General features: G+C 44.2%; 1 long non-coding RNA gene across 13 annotated transcripts in view; it reads left to right on the top strand.

Moving 5' to 3' along the window:
* LOC109285791 (uncharacterized) overlaps positions 1-16,668 on the top strand; it is a 167,043-nt gene that overhangs the window by 67,418 nt on the left and 82,957 nt on the right. For 7 of the 13 annotated variants that reach the window (XR_009462683.1, XR_009462680.1, XR_009462681.1 and 4 more), the window contains 2 exons: positions 2,798-2,891; positions 8,505-8,642. This is a non-coding gene — a long non-coding RNA (uncharacterized LOC109285791). Of the gene's footprint in view, positions 1-2,797; positions 2,892-8,251; positions 8,346-8,504; positions 8,643-10,913; positions 10,975-11,837; positions 13,130-14,586; positions 16,219-16,668 lie in introns of those variants that run through there. The other 6 variants (XR_009462684.1, XR_009462678.1, XR_009462676.1 and 3 more) reach the window with 5 other exon arrangements.

Below are 16,668 nucleotides of genomic sequence, written 5' to 3'. Positions count from 1 at the left end.
CACACCATGCTGCTGCCCCAACATGTACTTGCTGGCCCCTCTTTCCTGTCCTGGTACAGACCTCCAGGGCTAGGGACAGAAGTTACACATAAACTGGTTAAAGTGATCAGAAACTGGTTTGAACTTGTAACAACAGAAATTCAGTACACATAAACCTCTTTCAAAATGGCCACAACTGGTTTAAGATAAACCTAGTTGAATGTAGTATCAGACATAACTGTTTTAGGTCAAACTGGTTTACAGGACTTCTGAAGCAGACCACTTCCTGGTTTAAGTTAATTCACAGTCCCCCAGCATCCCGGGATGCTTTGCAGTCCTGGGCTGGGCTGTGCCATCTGCTCTGGAGTGCCTCCTCACTGCTCCAGCAGCAGGAGCAGGAGGTGTGGCCAGATGCCAGTAGCCTGAGGGGAAGGTGGGGTTTAATCCCCCCTTGCTCCTGCAAGGGATCCCAACTGGAGTCTGCCTGGCATTCCCCCCCCCCCCACACTCGCCACTTGAGCAGAGAGAGCAAGAGCATGGCTAGACCCCAGCCTTGGGCCTCTGTTAAAGGGGTGGAGGAAGGGGGGGGGGGAATCACAGAGAAGTGAGACTGGCAGGGACCACAGGGGAAGGGCTCTTCCTAACCGGCTGCCAGGGGATCTGTGAGGTGCTGCCTTGGGGGTCAAGGCAGGAAGGGCTCAGTGCTGGACCCTGCTGTTGGGCGGGGGAGGAAATCTAGCCTCAGGAAGCCCTTGGTGGCTTTTTTCCCTAGCACTACAGAGTCCCCCTGGCAAACAAACCCTCCACTCTTTAGATTCCTGCACCACACAGAGCCCCCCTGCCCTGTGGCAGGGGAGAAGGAGGAGGGGAAGAGCCCTGCCCAACACAGTGGCTCCATGACAGCCCAGCCCAGCCTGGGAGTCGGGAGCAATCCAGGTGCATAGTTCCCACAGCCCCAGCCTGAGCTGCAGCTGGCTGGGAAGGGCCCTGCCCTCATGATCCCTGCCAGTCTCACTTTTCTGTGATTCCCCTCTTCCTCACCCACTTTGCCTCAAGCCTGAGGCCAGGGTCTGGCCATGCCCCCACTCTCACTGCTTAACCCTTCAATGCCAGTCAGGGGCTGGGGGCTGGCCATGCTCCCCCCCAAAAAGCCTGGCAAGGGCTGCTTCTCCCCTTTCAGTTCAGCTTCCCTCCAGCCTTCTGGCCACTGGCAAAGAGAAGGGAGGGTGCACTTTAGTGCCCCCCTTGCTTCTAGCCTAAGTCACTGCAGGCATGTGGCTGTATTTCTGGAATCAAAAGTGAATGTCTGTTCACTTGCTTCTCGGTTCAATTTACCCAGATTAGACTAAACTGCAAAGATTGAATTGATTTAGGCTTTTTGAATGTCTGTTTTTATCCCAAAGGACTACCGTCTACTTAACTGCAAGATGGTAGTGTTACAGACATGTGACAGGATGACACAGCAGCAGCAGCAGCAGATGGCTTGGGGGAGGGGCTTACGAAGGCTCAGAGGCTCCCATGGGCTACGAAGCCTTGAGAGAATGCTCCCTGCAGTGTGCTGTGGGTGCTCAGATACTAGGTGGCACTGACCTGTTCTATTGGTCTTTCAACACTTTTCCTTCAGCTTCTTTCTGATGAGGGATCTTTAAGCAAGGTCCTGATTGCTTAGTATATTTTTCTGGATGGCAGCATTTCTTGAGGGAGGGATTTATGGACAGGCTGTTTAACCTTGTTTGTTTGTTTGTTTTTTTATGAACTGTCTGTAAATATACAGATAGTTGGCAACCCTGGACTTCAACAAAAATGCTGCCAACTCAACTAAAATGTAATCAACATATCTATCTACTGTATCACTATACACTTGGGAAAATAACAACCTAAAGGTTCCAAAGCTATTTAAAACTAACATTACAAAGCATAGGCAATCCAGCAATTTCTTCCTTATTTTAATAATTTTCATGAGGGAAGATTGCAGAAATCAGTCCCTATACACTAGCTTAACAGTTCTTCCTATTCTAGTCTACAGCCATGTCTGGTTTCATATATAACAACTGTTTAAGATGAGAATCAACACTGAAAACAATTTTGTAAATGTCATTGTAGGATGGACAGATTGATTTATCTCACTAGCTTCCATATTTAAATGTGTTAGTCTCTAAAAATAAAATAATGTTTTCCTTAACTCTTCAACTTGTCTGGAATCTGAAAGTTAGGTTTGGTTATTTTTTTTCCCCCCTTCATGTATCACCATGAAGTTTTACAAGTGGGAATTTAATTAACAGTCTTGTAGGTCAGGGGTTGACAAACTATGGCCTGCAGGCCAGATATGAACCACAGAGATATGGGGCTTCTGCAGCATTTTGGCAGCAAGGGCCTTTAATGGTGCTTCAGTGGCCAGAGGCTTCTGCAGGGATTTCACCCTGGTGACAGGGAAAAGCCATGATGGTGGCACTGCAAAGGGGAGCAGTGAATATGACTGAAAGTAGCCTGCACTTGGATATGAAGTACATGCAACTTTTTTTGCCCTGTCTTGCACTGCAAACAGTGTGACTGCTTGCACCACTGGGTTTTCCAGACACTTTTAAAGTCTTTCTGGTGCATTAGAATAAAACTCAGACATAGTTTAGTTTGGCTCACCACAAATTAAAGAATCATGTGCATGGATTTGTTGCATGCAAACACAAAGGGACTCAAAGACATGTAATGAGCCTTTGTCCACCAGGTGGAGCTATAACTTCTTTGTATTTCACCCCTTCGAATTGCTGCCACTTTCTGATTGATTCCACTTTTTTTTTTTCCTTCTTGTGCCATGTGCCAGCTTCCTGTACCCACAGCTGCATGGCAGAGCATGGGGTATGGGGCCCCAGGCCAAGAGGACAGCATGGGCCCATCCTGATTTCCTGCGGTGCCAGGTGAGGACCAGGCTTAATTCATTCAAAAACCTAGTGCGTGCAAACACTGATGCGATGTTCCAAAGCTTAATTCATTTGAAAACCTAGTGTGTGCAAACATTGATGCAATGCTCCAAAATAAACAAGTTTAAATTTTATAAACCTATTTAATTTAATGAGGATTAAACTCTGTGATGTGTACAGGTGTGCAAGCTCTGTTAAAGCAGCTTCCACTCCAATGTTGTTATCTCTACTATAGATGATGCACAAACATGTGTGAGCCTAACTCTCTTGTTTAATACATATTAATTCTGCAGCATTAAAATGCAGGGTTTTTCTATACAATGAGCTCCACCGAAAAAGCCTCCTGAGGAGTTTATTGCAGAATTAAGTTCTAAGGCCCAACACCCAGTGTTATACACCTATGCATCCCTTTTGAAGTCAACCCAACCTCAGAGGGCATTTGAACAATTTGGACATTTAGTAAACAAAACGTCAACCCATTTGGAAATCCTATATCTAAAGCAGTACAGGGGGCTCAATAACCTAGTAAAGAGATGTTTAAATTAGGTTTGCCAGGGGATGGAAACCAAAGCTGTGAGATAAGTGGGGAAGTGGGTGACCTGGAAGAAGCACAAGGAAGAGGGGACAACAAGGGAGGTCTTCTCATTTTTCCTGAGAAAGTAGGGCAATCAGTTAGTTACCTCACGCGTCTGTACCCCAAGCCCACTAACCATTTTTGTTGCCCTCTGCTGGACTCTCTCCAATTTGTCCATATCCTTTCTGTAGTGGGGGGCCCAAAACTGGACACAGTACTCCAGATATAGCCTCACCAGTGCCAAATAGAGGGGAAGAATCATTTCCATTGATCTGCTGGAAACACTTGATACCAGCTGCCAACTAGACACTGAGCCATTGATTACTTGATTGTTTGGGCCCAACAATCCAGCCAATTTTCAAACCATCTTACATTGGCTAACTCCCTCAGCACCCTCCGGTGTATCATGTCCAGCTCCATAGACTTGTACACATCCAACTTTTCTAAATAGTCTCCAACCTGTTCTTTCACTACTGTTGGCTGCTCACCTTTTCCCCAAACTGTGCTGCCAGGTGCAGTAGTCTGGGAGCTGATCTTGCCTGTGAAGACTCAGGTGAAAAAGGCATTGATTACTTCAGCCTTTTGGCTAAGCAGCAGCTCTGATGAAAAGGACCTAGGGGTTACAGTGGACAATAAACTAAATATAAGCCAACAGCGTGCCCTTGTTGCAAAGAAGGCTAACGGCATACTGGGCTGCATTAGTTGAAGCACTGCCAGCAGATTGAGGGAAGTGATTTTTCTCTTCTATTTGGCACTGGTGAGGCCACATCTGGAGTACTGCATCCAGTTTTGGGCCCCCCATTAAAGAAAGGATGTGGACAAATTGGAGAGAGTCCAGTAGAGGGCAGCAAAAATGGTTAGGTGGCTAGGGCACATGACTTCTGAGGAGAGGCTGAGGGAACTGGGCTTATTTAGTTTGGAGAAGAGAAGATTGAGGGGAGATTTAATAGCAGCCTTCAACTACCTGAAGGGTGGTTACAAAGAGGATGGAGCTTTACTATTCTCAGTGGTGACAGAAAAAGAACAGTGGCCTCAAGCTGCACCAGGGAAGTTTAGATTAGATATTAGGAAAAATGTTCTCAGTAGGAGGGTAGTAAAGCACTGGAACAGGTTACCCAGAATAGCTATGGAACCTCCATCTTCGGAGGTTTTTGACACCTGGCTAGATAAAGCCTTGGCTGGGATGATCTAGTTGGGGATGGTCCTGCTTTGAGCAGGGGGTTGGATTAGATGACTTCCTGAGGTCCCTTCCAACCCTAATTTTATGATTCTATAAATCAATAGCTGTAATTCTAAATACAGGAAGTGATTTCTGGTTGAGTATAAAGATGACATTTTAACTGATCTTCAATGGAGCCACACCTTAATAGGATTTGAACAGCGACTCTACTTAGCACATTACATGGGAAAGAAAGTGAATAATTAATGGAGTTTAGGTCCACAAAGGGACTATAAGAAGGTCTGGTCTCCTGTATAACAGACTATTGAATTACACAGTTATCCTTGAATTGAGCTCAGAAATTTGTATTTGACCAAAACATCTACCAACATATTCACACTTCATTTGAAGATACCACTTTCTTAATTTGTGCGTTATTTCTAATTTGAAAGTTGTTCAGTTTCCAGCCACAGCTTTTGTACTGGTTTTCTCTTCTACATCATTAGTAACTAATGTCATAATAAAGAGGTAAATTCATCTCCCTCATTTTGCTCACTGTTTACCTATTTATACAGCTGAGAATTATATTCAGTCTTTTTTGCCACAGTAACAAATTTTGAGCTCAGGCTTGTCCACTAGGACATTTAAATCATTTAAAGAGTCATTGCTGCCCAGGTACAATCCCATATTCATGTTAATATTGCTTGCATTCCTTGTTACTAAATGTATAACTTTGTATTAGGGTATATTGAAAATGAAAGCGCATTTCATTTGAAGGGCCCATTAGGAAGACTCCACTCAAAAGATGATACTGTGACGAAGTGGGAACTCCCTGACCAGCCATAGTGCTAGTTTCCCCACTTGCCTCTGGGCATGGCACCTACCTGTCTCTCCTGCCATGCCTTGTTGTTACTTGAGGGGTTAATTAAGGCAGGAGGCTGCCCATTCTTGTCCCGATGCCAGGGGGCTCTATCTGCAGTGCCATTCCTCCCCTACACCACAGCCCAAGCCTCGCAGATGACATCCAGATGACGCACTGCTCCCAGCCTACAGCCAGACCAAGCTTAGGCCTCGTTGTCAGGTATCAGACGCACACACATTCATACTGCTTTCCTCTCACTATGACCTCTTACACTCCATCCGCTCTCACGGGGTCTCTTTCATGCCTCGACAACTTGTACTGCCTTGCTCCCTCTTGCAGTGGGCCCTTTAGGCCACAGGCTTTAGCTAGCTCATACCTTGGGTGGCAGATGTACCGTCTTTTGGGCCTCTCCCATGACCCTCACCAGGGTAGTGGCCAGCCAATTTCCCAACCGGGTCTAAGCTTGCCTTTTCCCTTTCCCAGGGCAACTCTGTACACTCAGACAATACTGGACTCCCAGCCCTCTTGTTTTCCCCCTCACTGGGGCTCCTCATCTCCACCCCTTCATGGTGGGCTCAGGTTGCCATAGCTGTGCTGGGCCCCAACTACCTCTCCCCGGGGTCTTGCACCCCACAGGGCCCAGGTAGCCACAGCTGTGCCTGGCCCCCACACTTGCTCCTTAAGGTTTTGCACCCCCCCACTAGGCTCAGGTGGCTGCAGCCATGCCTGGCCCCACTACCTCCAGTGATAAATGACCCACCCAAAATTGAAGGCTGGGATTAAGGCGCTCCTACCTGCCTTTCACCAGAGTGGTAATTGGCCTGGCCTTTCCTGGGGTCTCCCACACCACTGAGAGTCCCACAAGGCCACCCACCCCCAGGAGGGTGCAATTTTAGGTCATGCCCAAGACCAGGACCAGGAGCCTCCAAGCCATCCCCTACAGCTCCTGTCCTTACCTTCAGGATGTTGAATACAGCCTTGCAGCTAGGCAATGTTTCTGCCTGTCCTGCCAACAGCAAACTACTCTGTTTATATAGGTGGCCAGAGATCTAAAATGGCCACTGCAATCAAGCACCTGCTGGCTGCTTGGCTCAGCTCTTAAAGTGGCAGGCACCAACAGTGCCCTGCCACAGATACACCACTGACAACTACTTTTTGAGATCTGTTAGTGTGTTCTTAACCAATGTAATATGTGCTTTATAGATATTATATAGAGATAATTTAAATCAAATAGCATGTAGTACAAAGGCGAACACCTTACAAAAGTCAGTTATATCTATTCAGTCACGAAACTTGGATCTCATGAGAGAACATAATGAGAGTTTTCTGATGAAATGTATGTTCTAGAAGAATATGTTGATCAGCATTAATTATCTTCTCATTTTTTAATTATTTTTCAACTCAGTCACATGTCTGATATTTTGGCCTTTGAGGTTGTTAAAATCATGCATGTCTTAGAATAGCCATAGAGAGGCTAATTTATCCCCAAGGACTATCTCAGAATCAGGGAAGCACAGAGATGTCTTAATGCTACCTAATGCTAACACCCTCCCCCCCCCCAACCCTGCCTGAAGTGACCTAGGCTGCAGAAACAAATCAGGTCTTCTGTTTTCAGAACATTTCCAGTTTGGTAATCTTTCATGTTCATTCCTAGGAAGAGAGAGAAACAAATTCAGACCTGGTGTTAACAACTGGTTGTGCAATTACCATACACAAAATCTGAATTTAGTTTCAAGATATTCTATTAATTTTGAAAAACACATTGTAAGGCACCTTTCTTGATTGTTAAATACTACTGTGCATGAATCAAACTGTGCATTCATAACAGATGTTGCAACAGTACAAGACTATGTTGTGGTCATGAATGTGTACTTTAAAAATACTGAAAAGAAACTGTTGTGTGATGCCTAATGCTCATTTCTGATGAGGAAAAAGTCTCCCTGATAAGCAAGAGTAGCACAGTCATCCAGGACCAATTGTACATTTTAACCTTTTCTTTAGCTAAGCAATGATGATAGGTGCAACTTGCTGTTCTCAGCAGTCTGACTCTTCATTTGCTAGCTAATGGTGGGTTGTCAGTTAAATGTATGCCTGGGTGGTTTAGGCTGCATACAAGAAGATTTAAGATGCTTTACTATGTAAGAAGTTTAATTTTATATGGATGCAGAATTCAAAGAACTGTTGATTAGACCCTGAACAACAATTTCTTATTAATTAAGGAGAAGAAAAAACATTTCCCATTATATTCACAATATAGGAATTAGGATAAAAGAACAGATCAATAGGTTTACATTTATCAGTTGCTGTTATTCAGCAACTAGAGTTAAAGCACTCTGATAAGGAATATTTAATTCTCTCTCTCCTTAATTACTGTTGGTTTACTTTTAATTAAACTCAAGTTTAGTAAGAAGAAATAGCCAATCTTCAAACTATTATTGGTAGCTAACAATGTCAGAAGCTAGGTATATTCTTTATTTAATTAAAGCCATCCATATTTATCTAGTTATTTCATTACTTACTTCATAATAAACCATCAAAGATCAAAACACTAAGAGGGAGGGGATAATTAGTTTGTTTAGCTGAATCTATGTGAACTTCAAAGCTCTACACTCTTGCAGCAGCACAAAAGATAACTAATGGTTCAAATCAGACTCTAAAAAAATAAAAGTGGTAAAGTACAAAAAATGTGTAATATTTAGGAAAGCCTACAAGACTGCCAACCAGGCCAGGCTGAATACACATATCTATTCTGATCTCTTAAGCAACCCTTGGCCTGGCTGGTACTTGGATGGAAGATGAACTGAGAACTTTGAAGTCTATGGGAAACAAGACAAACATTAATCCAAAGAAACTGAGTATGTCCTAATATTGCTGCTGAGCTGACATACATGTGGGGAAAAAGCCCAAACAACAACCTACTCTCTCACCTGCCTGTTCACCCCCACCCCTCCAAAATCCTACAATAATTACAGTTGAGAATTATTTTGTGGTTGATTTTTTTTTTTTTTTTTGCAGGAAAAATAAATGTTAGGACGATGAGAACAGCCAAACACCATGGTTGAAAAATCCTTTAAAAATTCTGAAAAATAAACTTCATTTTAAACAAATGAACAGCTTAAATTACAAATTAAAATTAAAAAGTCACAAATTAAACCAAGTGTCCTCCTGAGTGCTACTCTAATCTCCTTTCCCTGCCTGATCTGCTGCTCTGGTTTCTGCTTCCTGTCCCATCTGCCACTGTGCTGCCTGCCTCCTCCCTGACCTGCCACATGCCACACATGTAGTCTGTCAGCGTCACTTGTGGCACATGGGCCACAGGTTGGCCACCCCTGATTTAAATAATTGTCATGATCATAAACAAACAACCTATCAAAGAAAGAAAATGAAAGAAAAAGAAAAGTACTATCTAGAATCAGCTCTTCATTCAGTTTTATTATGTTTTTCAAAGCCATTTTAAGGGCCTTGTTTAAATTTAAGGTCTCTTGCCTCTGCAGCTAAGAAACTCTATTTTGTACAACAGAAAAATTAGGGAGAAATTCTTAATTGACAAAAAATACTACTCAAAGTCCAATTCAGGAAAGCTACCTTTAAAAATTATCATTGATGTTGATTCTGTTCTTGTTCATAATTTCTTTGTCTATGTTAAAAAAAAAGCAGTTTGCTGTTGTAAAAATGAACTCACTCTGAACTGGCTAGTTTAAAGAGCTAAGTATGGCAGCTACAGGGCAAACCCTGTCTTCGGTTATGATACATTAGGAGGGGTCTCAGAAGGAGAATGTTATGTTCTAATTGTTGCAGGCAGACAAAAAGCTGAGAAGGATACCAACGTACCATAAACTGCTCCAACATTACCTTTAAAGCTTGAGTGGTTTTGCTACATTTATCCCATTCCCAGCTTGTCCAAACATAAGAACTAGAATGTAACAGCTGCTGCCCTTATGAAATACCTCCAAATATATGTGGGTTTATACCCTTAGATTCCTTTTAGCTTGTTGAGTTTAACTTTTAGATGGCATGCCTTACTTTTTGCACCTCATTCTATCTAGAACAAAATGATCCAGCCACTCAGTACTTAGTACTGCAATTACAGCATATGGTACACATCCCCACCCCATTTTTGAACTGTAGTTCATCTGGTAGCAGTCTAGCTGCAGCAACACAGAGATCAGCCTGAAAAACAGATTTACTAGTTGAATGGTCAGCTTCCTCTGAGATCAATGCTGCTATAGCCACTGGTGCCTGTGTTGGCTAGTGACTATACTACAGCCATACCTTCAAATGGGAACTCTGGGCTACACTCCGAGTTTGCAAATGCACTGGCAGCATAGACCCAACTAATTTTTGGCATTTATAATGCTTACCCTTTAGAAGCCTGTGACTGCATATGTTTGCAGTGAAACAAAAACAGCTTCTCACAATAAAGCATTTTTCTTTTCCTCCTTCTGGGGTACAAACTGTTAGGAAAATAGATTAACATCATGAGAAGCCTAGATACACACTTCCTCAGTTATGGCTAGCATCTCCCCGTGTAGCTCAATTAGACCCAGGTCATTCCCACCTCTGAGTAGACACAATTAGCCTATTCTGCACAGAGCACACTCTCTCTATCAACATCCCTGTTTCCTGTGAGAGTCAGCTTCCATCTATTGACAGCCTCCTTCCTGAAGCCAATATTGCTAGGGTTAGGATCCTCTGTGAAACCAAGCTCAGCTGTGGGAAAACTAAAATCTTCCAGCCTGGATAGGTTTTATTACACCTAACCAACAGATTTTCTTTCCTCCAGAATTCTTATCTGCCTCCCAGAATAGGAAAGAAGTGCTTGTAAAGACCTGAAGAGGACATCTAGTCCAGCTCCCTGCTCAAGGCAGGTGTTCCCTAGTCTAAAGCATCTCATCCAAATTTTCACTTAACCTGCTTTTAAAGGCTTCTAGGGATGCAAATACGTTTCTATAGGTAACTTGTTTCAATGGTTAACTGCCCTCATAGTTAGAAAGTTCTTCTAAAAATCCAAACTAAATATTCTTTGTTGAAGTGAGGGGCAGGACAAGGCTCTCACTGGGATTGTAGAGAGGCAGCAGCAGGACTCCAGACTAGGCCAAGTCCCGGAGGACTGGAAAAGGGCTAACGTGGTCCCCATTTTCAAAAAGGGGAGGAAGGAGGACCCAGGCGACTATAGGCCAGTCAGTCTCACCTCCATCCTTGGCAAAGTCTTTGAAAAAATTATCAAGGCTCACATTTGCGAGAGCCCGGCAGGACAAATTATGCTGAGGGGAAACCAGCACAGGTTCATAGCGGGTAGATCATGCCTGACTAATCTAGTCTCTTTTTATGACCAGGTTACAAAATGCCTGGACACAGGAGTAGGGGTTGATTTTCTTCTATAACTAGGGACCTACCAAAAAAGCGATTTTGTGTTTTTCACAGGAAACATGAAGTCAGACGTATGCCACAAAAAACAGCTGGCTCTGTGATTTTGGCAGACTTGGTAAGAAAGAAACCCCCCAAACCAAAAATATATCAGTAAGCACAGAAAAGGGCAGGAAGCCCTGCAGTCCTGGAGGATGCGGGGGGGGAGGGGGGAGGGGCGGGGAGGTGGAGAAGGGGGCAAGCAGGGCTGCTTGCAGCAGGCAGCAGGCAACAGGGAGTCTGTAAGCTGCCTGGGCTCTGTGGCTGGCAGCAGGGGCCTGCCCACAGCCTAGGCCCAGGTTGGCTGTGGCAGGCAGCCGGGAGGATGCAAGCAGTTGCACGGGGTTTGCAGAGTCCAAGCCCAGCTCATTGCAGGCAGTGAGTGCATGCACACCTCAGGGTGGATGGTGGAGAAGGGGCTAGAGACAGCTCAGTCCCAGCCCCTTCCCAGCTGTAGGCCCTAAGGCACATGTGCACCTGCCGATGGCAATAAACTAACCCAGAACTCATCAGACCCCAGTGTAGCTGTTTGCAGGAAGCCAATTTTGAGATTGGGGATGACCCAAAACCTCAGGTTAATTACCCTGATTAAGCCTAGGGAATCTATTAATCCATCTGTGATCTATCACTGTATTTGAGGAGAAGGAGGGGCTAGTAATATTCAGTACGTTAGACAACATGACATGATAATGTAGGGTTTGAGGGAGCAGACAGAGAAGACTTACTCACATTCTTGAAAAATGTAACTTTTTTATACTTAATAAAAATAACATGTAAGATTTAAGATTTCCATAACTAGTTATTTCTAACTTACGTATAACAATACTGAAATAAGGTGACAGTCACCTACATGGTCAATACTTAATAACTACAAAAAATCTGTTAAAGTTGCCTATTTTAAGTGTTTGTATTTTGGAATAATATAAATGATCCTTTTCATAGATTTCATAGACATTCGGGCTGGAAGGGACCCCGGAGGATCATCGAGTCCAGCCCCCTGCCCCAGGGGCAGAAAGTCAGCAGGGATCATAGGATCCCAGCAACATAAGAATCCAAGTGTGTCTTGAAGGTGTTCAAAATGGGTGCTTGAACCTCCTCCGGTGGTAGTCTATTCCAAACCTTGGGGGCTTGGACAGTAAAGAAGATCTTCCTTAAGTCCAGCCTGAATCGGTCATGGCAGAATTTGTGACCATTCGATCTTGTCATCCCTTGGGGCGCTCTGGTGAACAGACGTTCCCCCAGATCCTGGTGAGCACCTGTGATAAACTTATAGGTAGCCACCAGATCACCCCTGAACCTGTGCTTTTCTAGGCTGAAGAGGCCCATGGCTCTCAGCCTCTCATCATAAGGTCTCTTTTCCTGACCTCTGATCTTGCGCGTGGCTCTCCTCTGCACTCTCTCAGGCTTCTCCACATCCTTTTTGAATTGTGGACTCCACTGGTCACAGGGCACCATGATGATTGGCTTCCGTCAACCACCACCCTTTGGGTCCTACCATGGAGCCAATTCCCCAGCCAGTGGATCGTGGTGACATCGAGGCTGCAGTTAGCCAGTTTTGCCAAGAGGTGATCATGGGATGCCAGATCAAAGGCTTTTTTAAAGTTAAGATATATGACATCAATCTCTTCACCCTTGTCCAGGTGATAGGTCACCTGGTCATAAAAGGAAATGAGATTGGTCAAGCAAGACCTACCCACAACAAACCCATGCTGGGCATCCCTCAGGATATTGCCGTCAGCTAGCCTGTTAAGGATGGCCTCTTTGATAACCTTTTCCAAGACCTTGCCCAGGATAGAGGTCAGGCCGATGGGTCTGTAGTTTGCTGGATCTACTTTCCTCTCTTTCTTGAAGATAGACATGACATTGGCCTTCTTCCAATCTTCGAGCACTTCAGCAGAGCGCCAGGAGTTCTGAAAGATCCATAAACTGTAAACTGATGTGTAAACCGTCAGGGCCAGCTGACTTGAAAGTATCCAGCCTGTCAAGGTGTTCCTTCACGAGGTCAGCCTCGATGGAGGGTAAGGAATCTCCCTCACCCAGGCCTCCCTGACCCACAGTGGGCAGGGGCATCCATGGTACTGGTGAAAAACTGATACAAAGTACCCATTTAGCAAGTTAGCTTTTTCCTGGGCATAGGTTGTCAGTTGTCCCATCTGGTTAAGCAGGGGTCCAATGTTGCCCTTGCTTTTCCTCCGGCTCCCCACATATCTAAAAAAGGACTTTTTATTGTCCTTGATATTTGTAGCTAGCTGAAGTTCCATTGCAGCCTTGGCTTTCCTGGTTTGCTCTGTGCAGGTCCAGACCAGAGCAGAGTATTCCTCCTTGGTGGAGGTTCCAGTCCTCCATCCTTTGTAGGTCTGTCTTTTAAGACTCAGGAGGTCCGCTAGTTCCCTGGAGAGCCAAGGGGGCTGCTGTGCCCTTTTGCTGCCTTTCCTCCAAGACGGGATGTTTGCACATCCAGGATTGCAACCACTTGTCCTGAACTCCCCTCCCCTTTGGGCTGTGGCTCTTTAGGGCCTCACTGACAAGCCTCCTTAGCTTGTCAAAGTCAGCTTTCCTGAAGTCAAGGACTTCTGTATTAGTGACTGACTTACCAGATTTATGGCAGATGGTGAAGGTGATCAGCTCATGGTCACTGTCACCCAGTTTCCCTTCGATTGTTAGGTCACTGATTAGGTCATCCCTGGCTGCCAGTACCAGGTCTAGCAGCACTTTACTTCTTGTTGGCCCGTAAACTTTCTACATCAGATAGAGGTCATCCACGTGCGAGAGAAAGCTTTGCAACCGCTCGGATTTGGCCGAGCACTCCTCCCACAAGATGTCTGGGTAGTTAAAGTCTCCCATTACAACCATACACCAGGAGTGCGCAGCTTCAGCCAATTCCCTGGCAAACTCCTGAAAAGATTTTTGTCCCTAAGAGAAGCAGCACACATATGACCCACAAGTTCTGTGGGTACAGGTACATCCAGACAGAATCCCTTGGATGCTGCAGTATTTTTCATCCCGTGTGGCTCTGGATTCTCCTCTGACAACATACATGCACTAGAACAACACTTCCACTGACTTCCTATCAACATCTGTTCTATACCCCCAGACAGATGGTATTTCTCAATGAAGAGAGAGAGCAAAAGTAAGACAGTAAACATGTTTAGTTTCTTGCGCATTCTTTGCAGGGCTCAGGAGAGAAACACTGACATTTTCTCCATGCCCAATCAAACCTCCCACTTTCCACAGTCAAGGGACCATGAGTACAGAGGGTCTTCCAGCTAAAGTAGGGATGGAAGGGATAAAAAATACAGTGCACCAGAGGCAACTAAATCCCCTTCCCATGTCAAGAGGCAGAGATGCATATGACCTGTCTCACTGCTTCTGAGGGCTTTGAAGAGAGTAGCATTTATACTTGGTGTGGAACACTATGAAATCACCTGTAGTTACTTCAGTGATATTCTGGATTACTTAACAACATTACCAGGATTCATTTTGCTATAGAATATTTTTTTCTGTCTGTTAGTTACATTAATGTCAATACTTTAGATAAGAATGCAACCCCACTTCTACAGTGATCTATGGTATATTGAAAGCATACTGACAAACCAGAACAAAACTGTATCATTGCAAATTGTTGGGCAGATTATATTTCCCTTGTAAACTTTTGTCTTCAATCAGAAAAGCTGTACTTTCTTTTTTTCAGCTCTATTAATCTCCCATAAGGAGATCATTCTCCCACTTTCCTGACATATTCCATGTGGCTGGTCAACAGCATCTGAAGTGGTCAGTTCATCTCCATGGGAAGGATGGACAAATAGGCAATGCATGATTTGGACAAAACATTAACTGTACTTAGACAATGCTCAACTCTGAACTGAACATGTACCATATTAACAGAGTCCATGTTGACTATAGCAGCCTATTTGAAGGTGGGATATGCTTTTTCATAGGTGCTTTTACATATGAATCAGAATGTGATCTAGAATGACAAGGCTTCTGGCTACATACCAGCTAGGAGGCAGCTGACCTCCATGAGACGCAGGAGCAATCATGTGTCTTTTGAAGAAGATTATCTAGAGCAGGGCTGTTCAACTTCTAAGCAGCCAGGGACCCCATGCTGCATGGTTCCCCATTGCCTCCCCATCGTGGGGGTTCTCATACTATGCAGACTCCCTGAAATACCCTGCCATATTGGCTGTGAAGACTCCCTGGACTCACTTGGGCCACCCTGCCCCTGCATCAGGAAGTGGAATCTAGTGGCATGAGGAGGAACCTGGAGACCCAAGTAACAGCAAAGGAGTTAGGGAAGAGGTGTCCAGGTGAAGAGCCCACTGGCCACAAGTTAATGCTTCTCAGGCCTCATGCAGCCAATGGGCCATGAGTCAGACAAAGCATATTGCAGGAAGAAAGGAGATGTGAAATAAAGAGTACAAAACCTTATTCTGCAAAGCAATGAGCATCACTTGTAAGAGAACCAGCTCCCTCATGAGATCATATTCATAACTTGCAAGCCTAAACAGATGCAAGCACATTGTTGGAGTGTTTGTATGTCTGTCACAGCTGGACCATAACAGATGCTTATATTTCAGAAATACTAAGAGAGTCAAAATAAAATTCAAAGCATATTATGCAAACATGAGAAGAAAGAGTTTTGATCTGATTATACCTACACAAAATTTATTACATGATTTAACAAAATTAAAAATCTTCAAATAGTATATTCTCAATTAACTGAGCACTACTAATTCCTGTTGACAGAGTAGAAATTGAGGTTGTCCAAGAGCTTAGAGGTTTGGAAGCCAAAGAAGGAATTGGCTTTAGGAAACTGCAATTTGAGATGAGAGAATGGTTTCTTTGGATTTTCAATATCCTTTCTGCCAACCTTCTGCGGCTGGAGATCTACAGAAAGGGATGACAGCATGGCATGGACTTCTGTTCACATATGGCATGTTTAATTCAAAGTTCAATAAAATCTGGTATCAGACAATGACAGAAGAACTTTAACTATGGGAAGGACTGCATTTTGGTAGGCATTCAGTGGAGAGCAAGAAGGAAGAAGGATTGCAGAAAAAAGGGTATGAAAGTATCTCAAAGCAGAAAAATGTGCTTTCATAGCCTGTGGTGTCTATTATCAAAACTGTATTACCATTAAATCCAAGAGGCTATTGTTGCCAGTGTGATTTGCAGTCTACTACTAGTCCCAAAAGCTGGAAGAAGCCTGCATAAAGCATCCAACAGTGCCTGTTTCTCCACCCACTCCGATACCTGACTCCTATCACCTTACCCTCCACTCTCTTATATAAGCTCAGGGAGAGGAACACGACATGTCGAGGCAGCATGGCTCTTCCTGACCGATGACCATACCTCTGGTAACTCTGCTGGCTTCCTGGAAGTTTGTACAAAACAGTGATCAAATTAGTACAAAATAATCAATCTTTGTGGGTGCATCTACATGTTCATGAATGTGCCGTAGTTACTGTGTGTTAAGTTTAGTACTTGGTTAGCCACGTATTAAATCAATGCACAGTAACTCATGCTACTGTACACTTATGCCGGCACATGGGTTTTTAGCGACACTTACTGCACAGTAGCCTAATACTACTGTGAAGTAGCATATTAGCACAGTTTTTGCCCAGCATGCTAACTAGCAGTGTTATTAGGCTGCTGTGCAGTTAGTGTCTCGTGTAGAGGCACCCTCTTAGTGCTAAATCTAAAAGGTGGCTGTCAGGTAGTCAACTCTTAAACTTAAATGCTAAAATATCATACTAATTCAATCAAGTAAGAG

The sequence above is a fragment of the Alligator mississippiensis genome, chromosome 5 (assembly GCF_030867095.1).
Source record: "Alligator mississippiensis isolate rAllMis1 chromosome 5, rAllMis1, whole genome shotgun sequence".
NCBI classification, from domain to species: domain Eukaryota; kingdom Metazoa; phylum Chordata; order Crocodylia; family Alligatoridae; genus Alligator; species Alligator mississippiensis.
This window is presented reverse-complemented; position numbering and strand designations above follow the sequence as displayed.